The sequence below is a fragment of the Pleurodeles waltl genome, chromosome 6, assembly GCF_031143425.1.
Source record: "Pleurodeles waltl isolate 20211129_DDA chromosome 6, aPleWal1.hap1.20221129, whole genome shotgun sequence".
Classification (NCBI taxonomy): Eukaryota; Metazoa; Chordata; class Amphibia; order Caudata; family Salamandridae; genus Pleurodeles; species Pleurodeles waltl.
The window spans coordinates 1011205778-1011220032 of NC_090445.1; positions in this window are offsets into that span (position 1 = coordinate 1011205778).

A 14255-nucleotide genomic window follows, 5' to 3' on the forward strand; every position below is an offset into this window, starting at 1 on the left:
TGCGCTGGCGTTTTACACCATCCCAGTAGGCGGTCGAAGACCGTGGCGCAATCCTGCATTGGTTAACATTGGACCCTATGGGTCCCAGGAGCCAATGACGATGTATGCCGGTGGTGACGGTACGCACCACAGCGGACGTGACCGCCATTTTCTCTCTGTTCAATCACTTGACACCTGATCTTCAACAGGAGAGGACCTACACTGCAAGTGCTTCTGTGACCTCAGTCTGGAAGAGACAATGGCTCGTGTGTCTGGGGAAAGGGCCCCTGCCTTCAGCATGGAGGATTTGGAAAAACTTGTGGATGGGGTCCTCCCCCAGTACACGCTACTCTACGGTCCTCCAGACAAACAGGTGAGTACACTGTGAGCATGCTGTATGGGCAATGCCTGTGTGGAGTGGGGTAGATGAATGATAGGGGGGGGTGAGAATGAGGTGTGCATGAAACGACGGTGAGTGCATGTGCATCATGGCAAGGGTAGGGATGGGGGCCAATGACTGTGACGGTGCAGATGGTAATTACTTCTCTTTTTCCCCTGTACAATTCCTGTAGGTCAGCGCCCCCCAGCAGAAGGACATTTGGCGTGCCATTGCCAAGGAAATCCGAACCATGGGGGTCTACCACAGACGGAGCACCCACTGCCGGAAAAGATGGGAGGACATTCGCCGCTGGAGCAAGAAGACGGCAGAGGCCCAGCTGGGGATGGCCTCCCAACATGGGAGGGGTGCCCGTCGCACCATGACCCCCCTAATGTTCAGGATCCTGGCGGTGGCGTACCCGCAGTTCGATGGGCGCTTGTGGGCATCACAGCAGACACAAGGGGGTGAGTAGACTCTCATTCTGCTGATTCAGTGCACATTGTAGGTGTCTGGGTGGGGGAGGTGGGCTGTGGGTTCCCCTAGGCCAGGGCGAGTTTAGTAGGCAAGGACCCTTCTTCTGGCAGGTCCTGTGGCACCCCACCCCACCTGTGTGCAGTGCCAACTACACCTAGTCAGGCTCCTTTGACATCCATGTGTGCAGAAATTGGGCATAGCCTTGTAACCCATGTCCCTGGGACTGAATAGTGGACTCCAAGTGTGCGGCGTAGTGCAGGGGGCTTCTGTGTCTGTAGTGTCCGCCAACGGTAGCGGTATTGCATGCACTCAACATGTCTTTCTTCTGTCTTCCCACCCCTTTTTGTGGTCTCCCTGTGCTTGTGTGCATTAGCATCATCAGGCGGAGGAGCAGTGGCACCGGAGCAGGAGGGAGCTGCATCCCACATGGCCCTGGAGGGTGACACAACGGAGTCTGAATTCACCAGTGGGACGGAGGGCGAGGGGAGCTCCACGGCGGGGACAGGAGCTGACACCAGCGATACGCACTCCTCCTCTGATGGGAGCTCCCTTGTGGTGGCAGGCCCATCTGTGCCCCCCGCATCTACAGGTACAGCCGCCACCCCCCCTACCACCACCGCCCTCCCAGCAGCCCCTCAGCGTTAGCCCCGTACCCGCTCACCCAGGAGGGTGGGCATCACCTTTGCCCCAGGCACCTCAGCCCCTGCCCCAGTCACCCCTGCTGCCCTCAGTGAGGAGGTCATTGACCTCCTCAGGTCCCTCGCTGTTGGGCAGTCTACCATTTTGAATGCCATCCTGGGTGTAGAGAGGCAGTTCCAACAAACCAATGCATACCTGGAGGGCATTCACTCTGGTCAGGCAGCCCTTCAGCGAGCTTTTCAGACTCTTGCCTCTGCACTGATGGCAGCCATTGTCCCTGTCTCTAGCCTCCCCCCTCCAACTTCCTCCAACTAGACACACACCCCTGTACCTCAGCCTATCCCAAGCACACCATCAGACCAGCATGCACACACCTCAACACACAAGGGAAGCTCTGGAAAACATAAGCACCACACATCCCACAGTCACTCACGCAAGCATCATACACATGCAGACACACTAACATCCACTGCCTCCACTGTGTCCCCCTCCTCCTCGTCTCCCTCCTCCCTCGCTGTCTCGTCTCCACTCACACCTGCATGCACTACATCTTCAGCCACTACATCCATCACCAGCACACCCAGCACCACACCCCGCTCATGTGCAGTCACCACCCCCACTAGCATTCACACGTCCCCTGTGTCCTCTCCCAGTGTGTCTGTGAGGCCACCTCCCAAGGTACGCGAACGCAGCCACACACCCACCCAACAGCCATCCACCTCACGACAGCCTCCAACCCATGCACCTTCACCCTAAGTCACCAAACGTACACCTCCTACAACCACTACCTCTTCCTCCACTCCCAAACACCCTCCAGCTACCCATCCCAGTGTTCCTAAGAAACTTTTCCTGGCCAACCTTGACCTCTTTCCCTCACCTCCCCCACCCCTTCAGTCTCCTAGGGCCCGACTCTCCAGGTCCCAACCTAGCACCTCAGCCTCAACATCGGCTGGACCAGTGGTGCCAGTAGTCACCGGATTCTGGAGTGCAGCAGGCATCAGGGCAGCCAGTGTGGCAAGGAGCCAGAGCACGGACAGTCCCCCACCTGTCAAGCATCAAAAGTTGGACAGTGCCCGGCGGGAGAGGGGAAAGAAATCAGCCACCAAAGCCGCTCCCAGGGGTACAGTTGGGAGTGTGGGGACAGCTGCAACACCATCCAAGGTGGGGAAGGGGCACAGTAAAACTGGCAAGACTGGGAAGATCAGCATGGTGGACAAGACCACAACCAGCAGCACCGCTGCCCAGGACAAGACTGCACCAGCTCCGCTGCCCAGGACAAGACCGCCACCAGCCCTGCTGCCCAGGACAAGAGCACCACCAGCCCCGCTGTCCAGGACAAGACCGCCACCAGCCCCGCTGTCCAGGACCCCACCGCCAGCAGCACCGCTGCCCAGGACAAGACCGCCAGTTACACCGCAGGACAGTGAGTGCCAATGATTACAACGGGTAGGATGAAGCACTCTGGGCACCAAGCCCCCTCCAGAACCAGTGGAGAGTTACATCCACTACCTCTGTCCTTGGCAGGATGAAGCACTCTGGGCACCAAGCCCCCTCCAGAACCAGTGGAGACTGTTATCCACTTGAGAGACTGTGGCTTTGCACTCCCCAGGATTGATCAGTGGGCAACCCACCCACTGTAGAGACTTGAAAGACTGTGGCTTTGCACTCCTCAGGATTGAACAATGGGCAATCCACCCACTGTAGAGACTTGAGAGACTGTGGCTTTGCACTCCCCAGGATTGAACAGTGAGCAACCCACCCACTGTAGAGATTTGAGAGACTGTGGCTTTGCACTCACCAGGATTGAACAGTGGGCAACCCACCCACTGTAGAGACTTGAGAGACTGTGGCTTTGTACTCCCCAGGATTGAACAGTGGGCAACTCACCCACTGTAGAGACTTGAGAGACTGTGGCTTTGCACTCCCCAGGATTGAACAGTGGGCATGGAGCCCCCTCGTGGATCTGGCATCATGCACTCATCCGGCTGAGGTGCCTGTTTTATTTCTATCTGATGCCCCAGCAGTGTTCTCTCCGTCTTGTTCGGGTATTATGTGTGGGCCTCGCCCACGCATTTAGGGCTCAGTGGTCCACAGACTATGATGGTGGAATACCTTGGACTTGTGTTTGTAGTGTATATAATTGTTTATACTGTAATTGTATATATATATGTAAATATTTTTGATTTATGTAATTGAATATATTTCAATTAATCGACTCATTTCCTTTTGTCCTTGCATTCTTCTGGGGGGGGTGTAACTGTAATGTATCATGCTGTAGTTGTGTGTGTGTTGTAGTGGGTGAGGGTGGGAGTGGGGGTGTTGGGTATTGCGTGTGTGTGTCACTCTCTTTCCCTCCCCCCGTGTTGTAGGTGCAGTACTCATTGTGGTCTTCGCCGCCGGCGTTCATGCTCCTGGTAGTGGAGCAGGAAGATGAAGGCTGGGAGTATCTGAAGTTCCGGTTCCATGGCGTCCTGGTTCCTCGTGGGGTGTGTAGATGTGAGCGTTTTCACTTCAAAGTCCTGTTTACGCCGTGTTTTTGTTCGCGGTGAATCCGCCCCGGAAAAGGTGGCGGATTGGACTGTTGTAATTCTGTGGGCGGTACATTGTCCTCTGCCTGTCTGTTGGCGGTTACCGCCGCAGTGTTTGTTTGTACCGCCTTGGAGGTCAGAGTGTTAAAGTGGCTGTCTATGTTGGCGGTTTCCGCACCGGTCGAAATTCCATTTTTTTTACCACCGGCCTGTTGGCGGTTTTACCGCTGCTTTAACACCGACCGCCGGGATTGTAATGACCACCCAAATGTTGCTATAGTTTACTACTAAACAGACTGTCACAAGTGCATTTACCATGCAAGCAATAGGGTTATGATTTGAATGGTGCAGCAGGTACAAAGGCAGCAGAGACAAAATTTGTAATAAGTCCTGTAAGCACCAAATATTGCAATGTTTTACCACTAAACAGGCAGTCACAATTGCAGTTATCGTGCAGGCACAATAGTCATGATTTGGATGGTGCAACAGATGCACTGGCACCAGGCCCAAATGTAGTCATAACTCCTCTATACCCCAAATGTTGCTATATTTTGCAACTAAACAGGCTGTCACAAGTGCAGTTACTTTGCAGACACTATGGTTACAATTTTAGTGGTGCAGCAAGTGCAATTACACCAGGGCAAAAAGCTCTAGCAACCCTTCTAAACATCAAATATTGCTATAGTTTGCTATGAAACAGATAGTCACAAGTGCAGTTAGCATGCAGTCAATATGGTTATGATTTGAATGGTGCAGCAGGTACAGTGGCACCAGAGCTAAAAGTTGTCATAACTCCTCTAAACACCAAATATTGCAACATTTTGCAACTAAAAAGGCAGTCCATGTGCAGTTATCTTGCAGGCTCTACGGTCATGATTTGAATGGTGCAGCAAGTACAGTGGCACCAGGCCCAAAACTTGTTGTAATGCCTCTAAACACCAAATATTGCTATATTTTATTACTAAACAGGCTATCACAAGTGCAGTCGTCTTGAAGGTACTGGTGTCACGATTTTAGTGGTGCAGCAAACTGCAAAAGCTGTAGGCACCCCTCTAAACATCAAATATTGCTGTATTGTACTAGTAAACAGGCAGTCACAAGTGCAGTAACCATGCAGTCACTGAGGTCATGATTTGACTGGTGCAGCAGGTGCACAGGCACTAGAGCCAAAAGTTGTCATAAGTCCTTTAAGCACCACATATTGCAATATTTTACCACTAAATAGGCAGTCACACGTGCAGCTATCTTGCAGACACTAGGGTCATGATTTGAAAAGTACAGCAGGTGCAGGGGCACCAGGTCCAAACGTTGTCATAACTCATCTAAACACCAAGTGTTGCTATATTCTACTACATATCAGGCTTGCACAAGTGCGGTTACCTTGCAGATGCTAGGGTCACAATTCTAGCGGTGCAGCAGATGCAGTTACACCCGGGCCAAAAGTTCGAGAAACCCCTCTAAACACCAAATATTGCTATATTTTGCTACTAAATAGGCAGTCACAAGTGCACTTACTATGCAGGCACTAAGATCATGATTTTAGTGGAGCAGCTGATGCAGTGACACAGGGACTAAAAGCTCTAGGAACCCCTCTAAACACCAATTATTGCCATAATTTACTTCTAAACAGGCAGTCACAAGTGCAGTTACCTTGCAGGAAATAGGGTCATGATTTGAATGGTGCAGCAGGTGCAGTAGCACTGGAAACTAACGTTGTGATAACTCCCCCAAACACCAAATATTGCAATATTTTACTACTATACAGGCAGCCACAAGTGTGGTTATCTTGTAGGCACTAGGGTAATGATTTGAATGGTGCAACAGGTGCAGAGGCACCAGGCCAAAAATTGTCAGAACTCCTCTAAACACCAACTATTGCTATATTTTACTGACAAACAGGCAGTCACAATTACAGTTATGTTGCAGGCACTACGGTCATGGTTTTAGTGGTGCAGCAGGTGAAGTTGCACTGGTGCCAAAACATGTTAAACTGCCTCCAAACACAGATTATTGCTAAACGTTACTGCTGAACAGGCCATCACAGTTAGTAAGAAAGAATGCAAAAGAAAAAACAAAGGGAAAACCTATTGGCTTTGCCAATGCTTGTTGTAGGTGGACTAACAAAAAAACCTAAGGTTTCCAACTGCAGTGGTGAATGTCAGATAGACTGGGGGAAAGAGGTTACAAATGGTAAGAGGCATGGGTGCAGGTGTATATGGGAGTTATATGATCTTAGTTTTGGAGGAGTTCAAGATAAGTGACTGTAATATCATCGACACAGTCCCATATAGGTGAGTAAATGGGGTGTAAAAGTTGCAAGAGAGAAAAAGATTTGCTAACAATCAGTATAGAGAATAAGCAATAAGCCAAACGAAAATATGATACAACCAGAAGAGGTGGTGCAGATTGCGAAGATAAGCGGGCCAAAGACTAATCCTTGTGTGGTTCTAACTGGGAGTTGAGTAGGTGTAAATACTTTAGGTCCCAAATGATAGATTAAGATACACCTGGTGAGGTGAGAGGTGAGCCATTTATATGTCAGACTAGTAGTGCCTTGTAAGTATATAAGGATGAGAGTGGAAAGGTCTGGCATGCAGAATGCAGCAGATAGGATTACATGTCTGAGAATGGAAGAGAGTTGGTTGTGATGAGGAATGAGGATAAAGTTTGATAAATGGATAAATTCTGTTTACATGGAGTGGATGGTAGGTAGGAATAATTGAAGGAGGTTAATTATGTTGTTTTAGGAGAGATAAAGATAGAGGTGACAAAGACCAATCATTCCTTTATCTTGGAGAAAAAGATACTGGGTGATAGAGACAGATGAAAGTTATGCATTAGTTTTTAAGAGAGGCAGAACCTTCAGCCAGATATTAGGAAATATTTGCAGAGATAGCATTTGACGCTGGACATCAGGTGTAGAAACTTGGTAGTCTGAGGGCTGAATGGATCAGGCAAAGTAGAGGCTTAGATTACTGGAAATATTTTAGAAGGGGATGTCTGGCAAGGTTTGAAAATGTGTATGTATGAGACTGGATTGTGATGGATGTGTAGGAGGGTATGGCATGATAAGTAGTGGTGGAGAGGTAAGTAGTGTAGTCAGGGTGTCCCTTAAAGTTGCGATTTCCAAAACGTATGCAGCAAAACCATTGAGTGATGGGGACTGATCATTGATTATTGAGTTCTGGAGGAGACAGTAGGCTGTTGATGGCTTTTGCAACTCATTGATGATGAGGCTTGAGTTAGAGGACAAGAAGAGAGGCATTTAAATTGCATCCAAGATGCTTTCATACGATGGTTAACATTGACACCATATTGGGGACATGAAGTGCTATATCAAGGAAATGTTGATCCATTGCACCACTTTTTTGTCATCACCCTCGTGTTTACTTCCTGGTCGATGTAAATACATTCCAGATTTGAGTAACATCAGGAACCAATAGATAAGAAATGATATTCCGTGGACTATCTTCATAACAGCGCTTTTAATGATGTAACTGGTTTCAAGCAAATTCAGAAGGAACAATCTAAATTAACCCCTTTGCTGCCAGTCCTTTTCCCCTGTGGATGCAAGGCCTTTTGTTGGCTATTTGGGGCAGTTTGGTCTTAGGCCCTCATAACTTTTTGTCCACATAAGCTAGCCATGCCAAATTTGCGTCCTTTTTTTCCAACATCCTAGGGATTGTAGAGGTACCCAGAGTTTGTGGGTTCCCCCGAAGGAGACCAAGAATGAGCCAAAATACAGCAAACATTTCGGTTTTTTCTTTTTAAATGGGAAAAAAGGGCCGCAGATGAAGGCGTGTGGTTTTTCCCTGAAAATGGCATCACCAAAGCGTTTGTGGTGCTAAAATCACCATCTTCCTATCTTTCAGGAACAGGCAGACTTGAATCAGAAAACCACATTTTTCACACAATTGTGGCATTTTGCTGGGACATACCCCATTTTTACTATATTTTGTGCTTTTAGCCTACTTCCAGTTAGTGAAAGAAATGGGTGTGAAACCAATGCTGGATCCCAGAAAGCGAAACATTTCCGAAAAGTAGACACAATTTTGAATTCAGCAAGGGGTCATTTGTGTAGATCCTACAAGGTTTTCCTACAGAAAATACTTGCTGAAATAAAAATATATTGAAATTGAGGAAAAAAAAAACCAGCAATTTTTCTCTATGTTTTACTCTGTAACTTTTTCCTTTGATGTCAGATTTTTTTAAGCAATTTACCCTTACATCTGCTGGACGCTTCTGGTTGTGGGGATGTATAGGGCTTGTAGGTTCATCAACAACCCTAGGTACCCAGAGCCAGTAAACGATCTGCACCTTGCAAAGGATTTTCATTGTATACCGGGTATACAGCAATTCATTTGCTGAAATATAAAGAGTGAAAAATAGGTATCAAGGAAACCTCTGTGTTTCCAAAATGAGCACAAGATAAGGTCTTGAGAAGCAGTGGTTATTTGCAAATCTCTGAATTCCGGGGTGCCCATACTAGCATGTGAATTGCAGGGCATTTCTTAAATATATGTCTTTTTTACACACTGTCTTACATTTGGAAGTAAAAAATGTAGAGAAAGGCAAGGGTCAGTAACACAAATGTTGCTATTCTGTGATCTCACAAGACTCCTGATAAAAATGGCCTAATGCGCGGGACAGGAAACGCAACATAGACACATCACATTTTTACATTGAAAACTGACGTGTTTTTTGGAAAGTGACTAGCTGAGGATTTTGGTTTCTAGCTCAGCCGGCACCTAGGAAACCTACCAAACCTGTGTATTTTTTTAAACTAGACACCTAGGGGAAGCCACAAAGGGGTGACTTGTGGGGCTCGCACCAGGTTCTGTTACCCAGAATCCTTTGCAAACCTCAAAATTTGGCCAAAAAAACACTTTTTCCTCACATTTCGGTGACAGGAAATTCTGGAATCTGAGAGGAGCCACACATTTCTTTCCATTGAGTGTTCCCCCAAGTCTCCCTATAAAAATGGTACCTCACTTGTGTGGATAGGCCTAGTGCTCACAACAGGCAATGCCCCAAAACACAATGTGGACACATCACATTTTCCCAAAGAAAACAGAGCATTTTTTTGCAAAGTGCCTAGCTGTGGATTTTGGCCTCTAGCTCAGCCGGCACCTAAGGAAACCTACCAAACCTGTGCATTTTTTAAAACTAGACACCTAGGGGATTCCAAGATGTGGTGATCTGTGGGGCTCTCACCGGGTTCTGTTACCCAGAATCCTTTGCAAACCACAAAATGTGGCCCCAAAAAATGCTTTTTCCTCATATTTCAGTGACAGAAAGTTCTGAAATCTGAGAGGAGCCACAAATTTCCTTCCACCCAGTGTTCCCCCAAGTCTCCCGATAAAAATGGTACCTCACTTGTGTGAGTAGGCCTAGTGCCCGCGACAGGAAATGCCTCAAAACACAACATGGTCACATCACATTTTCCCAAAGAAAACAGAGCTCTTTTTTTGCAAAGTGCCTAGCTGTGGATTTTGGCCTCTAGCTCAGCCGACACATAGGGAAACCTACCAAACCTATACATTTTTGAAAACACATCAAAATTATCAAATACAAAACTTCCTGTTTTTTGCGGGGGCACCTACGTTTTTGGTCCTGGGCTCAACCGCCACATAGGGAAACCTACCAAACATTTCTGAAAAGTAGGTACCCGAGGGACTCCAGGGAGGTGTGACTTGTGTGGATCCCTCAGTGTTTTCTTACCCAGAATCCTCAGCAAAGCTCAAATTTTGCAAAAAAAAACCTCATTTTCCCCACATTTCTGTGTGGGATCACTGCACCAGGACAAATTTCTTACCACTCAAGTTTCTCCTCTGTCTCCCAATAAAAATGATACCTCATTTGTGTAGGTGGGCCAAGTGCCTGTGACAGGGAAGAGCCAAAAACATGTCGGGATTGAAGGGGAACCAAAGCGGGACTAAAAGGACAGTCTGAAAAAAAATATTTTTAGGCTTTAAAGTGGGGCAGAATTTTTATCGGTATAGATGCGACAATGCTGGGTGGTAGGAATTTTGTGGATTCCTGCAGATTCCGGAAGGTTCCATCACAAAAATGTGGGAAAAGTGTGATTTCCAGCAAAATCTGAGGTTTGCAGAGCATTGTGGGTAAGAAAATGGTGCAGGGTACATGTGAAGCACACCACCTTGGATTCACCCAGATGTTTAGTTTTCAAATGTGTCTAGGTCTTGGAGATTTTTCTACATAGCAGCATCTCAAAGTCCAAAAAGTGCAGCCCTCACCATTCCAAGTGAGACGATTTTGAGAGCTAGCCAAGCTCTCCTGGCCCAAATGTAAAACCAAAACCCAAAATAATGAAATGTCCTCTTGCTTGCCGTGGGATAACATGTTTTAGTGTGCAGGGGAGCGCTGAAAGACTGTTACCCCCTTCAGTTGGGGTGGGGGCATAACCATACCCATACTGGTTGGTAGCCACCAGCCCACTATTTTTTTTTTTTTATTCTCTGGAATCTAGTAGGCTTTCTACCCCCACTGGTGAGTGGCTCAGGGGTAGTTGCCCCATTTGCCCAACAGTGGGCAAAACAACTTTGTCCCCATTTATTTGGGGTGGGGGTATTGCCATACCCACACCCTCTTTTTTTGAAAAAAATTCTTCACTGGTGTCTGGTAGGGTTTCTGCCCCCCCTGGGGGGCAGATGAGCCTTACAAAAATAGGGGCCAGAAATGGACTAATATAAATTTGCCCCCCAAGGAAGCAACCCTTGCCTAAGGGGTCCCTTTCCTTGTGTGAAATTGGCGCACAAAGAAATCCCTGGTGTCTAGTGGTTTCTGCCCCGTTAGGGGTAGATTGGCCTAATAAAATAGGCTGACCTACCCCCAAGAGGGGCAGAAATGGCCTAAAAACAATTCTCCACCCCCCCTCCTCCAGGGGAGCAACCCTTGCCTAAGGGGTCGCTCCCCTTATCAATGTACACAAATAAAAAAAAGCCTGGTGCCTAGTGGCTTCTGCCCCCCCCCCACCCTGTGGGCAGATCGGCCTAATCAATATAGGCCTATCTGCCCCAGGGAACTGCGGCAGAGGGCAAGACAAGCTCATCCCAGGCACCCTACGGATTAAACAAATTTCTAAGAACCTGGCACTCAAAAGGAGTGACCAATCTTATGGGGTTTACACAACACAGCACAACAAATAAAGTTGCTGCGCTGCACAGGGTAAGCAGGAGAGAGCCAAACCAGTCATATCTACTAAGAAGTGGTGCAGTTCTGCCTTCTCCCTGAGCTCGTGTTCTTGCGCCAGAGTTCAAAGGTGCATTATGGTCAGCATAGTTTTTGTGCAGGAAGGGGGCCCCTTTCTGTACAAAAAATATTTCTCATGGCATTTTCCTCTTTGTGTGTGTGCTGTAGAATGCAGCACACCTGTAAAGGGGAAAAAATGGCGACAAATGAATATGTTTCTCCTTGTTATGCCTGCCTCAGAGAGGTGTTGGATTTTGACACAAATCCATGCCCACAATTCTCTGCAGATAGGGTTTTGATACAGCACCTATGGGCTGTTGCATGGAAAAGATCTTAAAAGACCCATGGAAGCAAACTAAAGACCGCGACTTTCAACGGGTTGCGTTCCTTTCGGTGGCAATCCAACGCGACTCAAGATGTGTTTTGGATTGTAAACCCCAGCAGCAGACTTTGCAAATCCAAAGCAAAGTCTTTGTAAATCTGGGCCCACGGGCATATTCTAGAAGCTTTTCATCAGAGAAATTAACCTGGGGCAGACATTAGGATTAGCATCCAATCTGGGACCTGCTCTCTATTACTAATAAAAGGGGAAACTAATAAAAGATTAAATTACCTTGCAGTGTTGTAACTTGTCTTACTGCCGGCACGGGGGCGCCGTCACATCACAAACTGATACATACAGGGTGAGCCGGAGAGCCAGCCGCTGCTGCCTCTACTATCCCTTATCAGCCTCAGTCTGAATACTATATTGATTTATAATTAATCTTTTATGCTGTTTTTGCTGAGGCCTTGGGATAAGGCTGTCATCTCTGTGTGTCAAAACTCACGAGCGTCCTTGTCTTGCCGGTGAAGCAAGCAGGAATAAACAGGCAGCCGATCCTTTTCCAGGATACAGAACAGATGACACTGTCATAAAAAGAGACACGTCAGTAGCTGATAGCTGTCGGCTGAACCACCTGTGTATCTTCACAGAGATGAGAAACGGGCACACGTTTGAGTGATTCCAAAGTACTGCCTCTGTCTCAGATAAGCACAGCTTTTTAGGTTATTACTTTGTTTATAACTAATCGTAGGCGGACCTAGCGCCTCCTTGCGCCACATTGGTGTTTTTTTTTATTTCTTTAACGCTAATGTGGCCCAACGATGCCTAAATCTCCGCGTCAGTTTTACAAAGTGGCGCACTGTATGCATTGCGCCACGTTGTAAGCTCTTGCGCTACATTATGCCTGTGCCATGCATAATGTATGCAAGAGGGGTGTTTCCCCGTTAGAAGGTAAAAAAAAATAGCACAAGGAAATCTAAAAGATTTCTTTGTTCCATTTTTTGCAGCATTTTTAACGCCTGCACAGAACAGGTTTTAAAAGGAGGTGCACTATTATTTATAAAGGGCCTCAATGTGCTTTGTAGGATTAGCGTAATTTTTTTAACGCTAATCCTGCACAACACAAAACTACAAAACTAGCATCAAAAATGTTGATGCTAGTTCCCTAACTACCACCATGGTGCAGCGTATCTTGAAGAAGGTGCACACATGGTTGCGTTAGGGGGACGCTAAGGGGCACAAGAAAGGTGTTGCTGCATTGGATGCAGTGAGACTTTTCTAAAATCTGCCTCATAGTTTTAGGAAGTTGTGTGATGCCTGACAAGAAGCTTTAGCGGCCCAGGCATTCTCTGATGTCAGATGGGATGAGAAATACAGAAAGACAGAGCAATTTTTCACTGGGTCCTGAGGAATTTCCCTCCATTATTGAAACAATATTTAAGTAACAGATATCAAGATCCACTAGGCAGCTTGATTGTGCATAAGCAGGATAAGAAGTGAGCAGGATACTGCTGTATCTTAGTACATAAGTGAAAACAACAAGATGATGGATGGAATGCTTGAATTAATCTCAGCCATGAGCAATGGCTTTTGACTGTATCCAATTGTGTCTTTTTTTTTTTGCCCACCATGCCATTCCAGTTTGGACCCAGCCATATGCAAATTTGTCTTTCCCCTGATCCCTATGGGAAAAGTCTAGTCCGAAGTGCCAGACCAGGTCCTCCCTGGACCAGAAACAAGCATCCTGGGAACAGTTTGGAGGTATCATCCCTCGTCAGTAAGGCTATCTTGAATCTAGTGGCACAATGAGACCAGGACTGCTGTCTGGGCATACCCGGTGCACTTAAGCCGGCATATGCAAAAGCAACAAATTGATGGATGGACAGCTTGAATTAATCTCAGCCACTGGCAATTGCTCAGGGCGCATCCCAGTCTCATCACTCTTTTGCCCACCATTCCACTCCAGTTTGAGTCTAGCCATATGCAAATCAGTCTTAACCCTACTCCCCATGGGATGAGTCTAGTCAAACTGCCAGACCAAGACCTTCCTGGACTTGAAACAAGCAGTCTGGGACAGGTTTTGGGGTCACACCCCTCATGAGCCAGGCCAGCTTGAACTCAGTGCCACAGTGAGCACAGGACCCATGTCCAGGTATAACTTGCACACTTATGGCTGCAAGTGCAAAAACAACAAGGTGATGGAGTTCTTGAACTAATCTGAGCCACTGGCAATTGCTCGGGCAGCATTCCAGTCCATCATTTGTGTTTCCTACCATGCCACACCAGTTTGGACCCAGCCATATGCAAATCAGTCTTGATCTTGCTCCCCACGGGAACAGTCAGCCCAAACTGCCAGACCAGGTACACACTGGACTAGAAAGAGGCATCCTGGGAACATTTTTGGGGTATCACCCCTCCTCAGCCAGGCTAGCTTAAATCCAGTGGTACAGTGAGCCGTGAACTCATGTCTGGGCATACCTTACGCACTTAGGGTGGCAAATGCAAAAACAACAAGGTGATGAATGGAACGCTGGAATTAATCTCAGCTATTGGCAATTGCTCTGGCCAGAACTCAATCCATCTTTTTTATGCCTCCCCTCATGCCACCCCAGTTTGGACTATGCCATATGCAAATCAGTGTTAGCCCTGCTCCCCATGGAAACAGTCCAACTTGAATTGCAAGACCACATCCTTCCTACACCAGAAAGAAGCATCCTGGGAC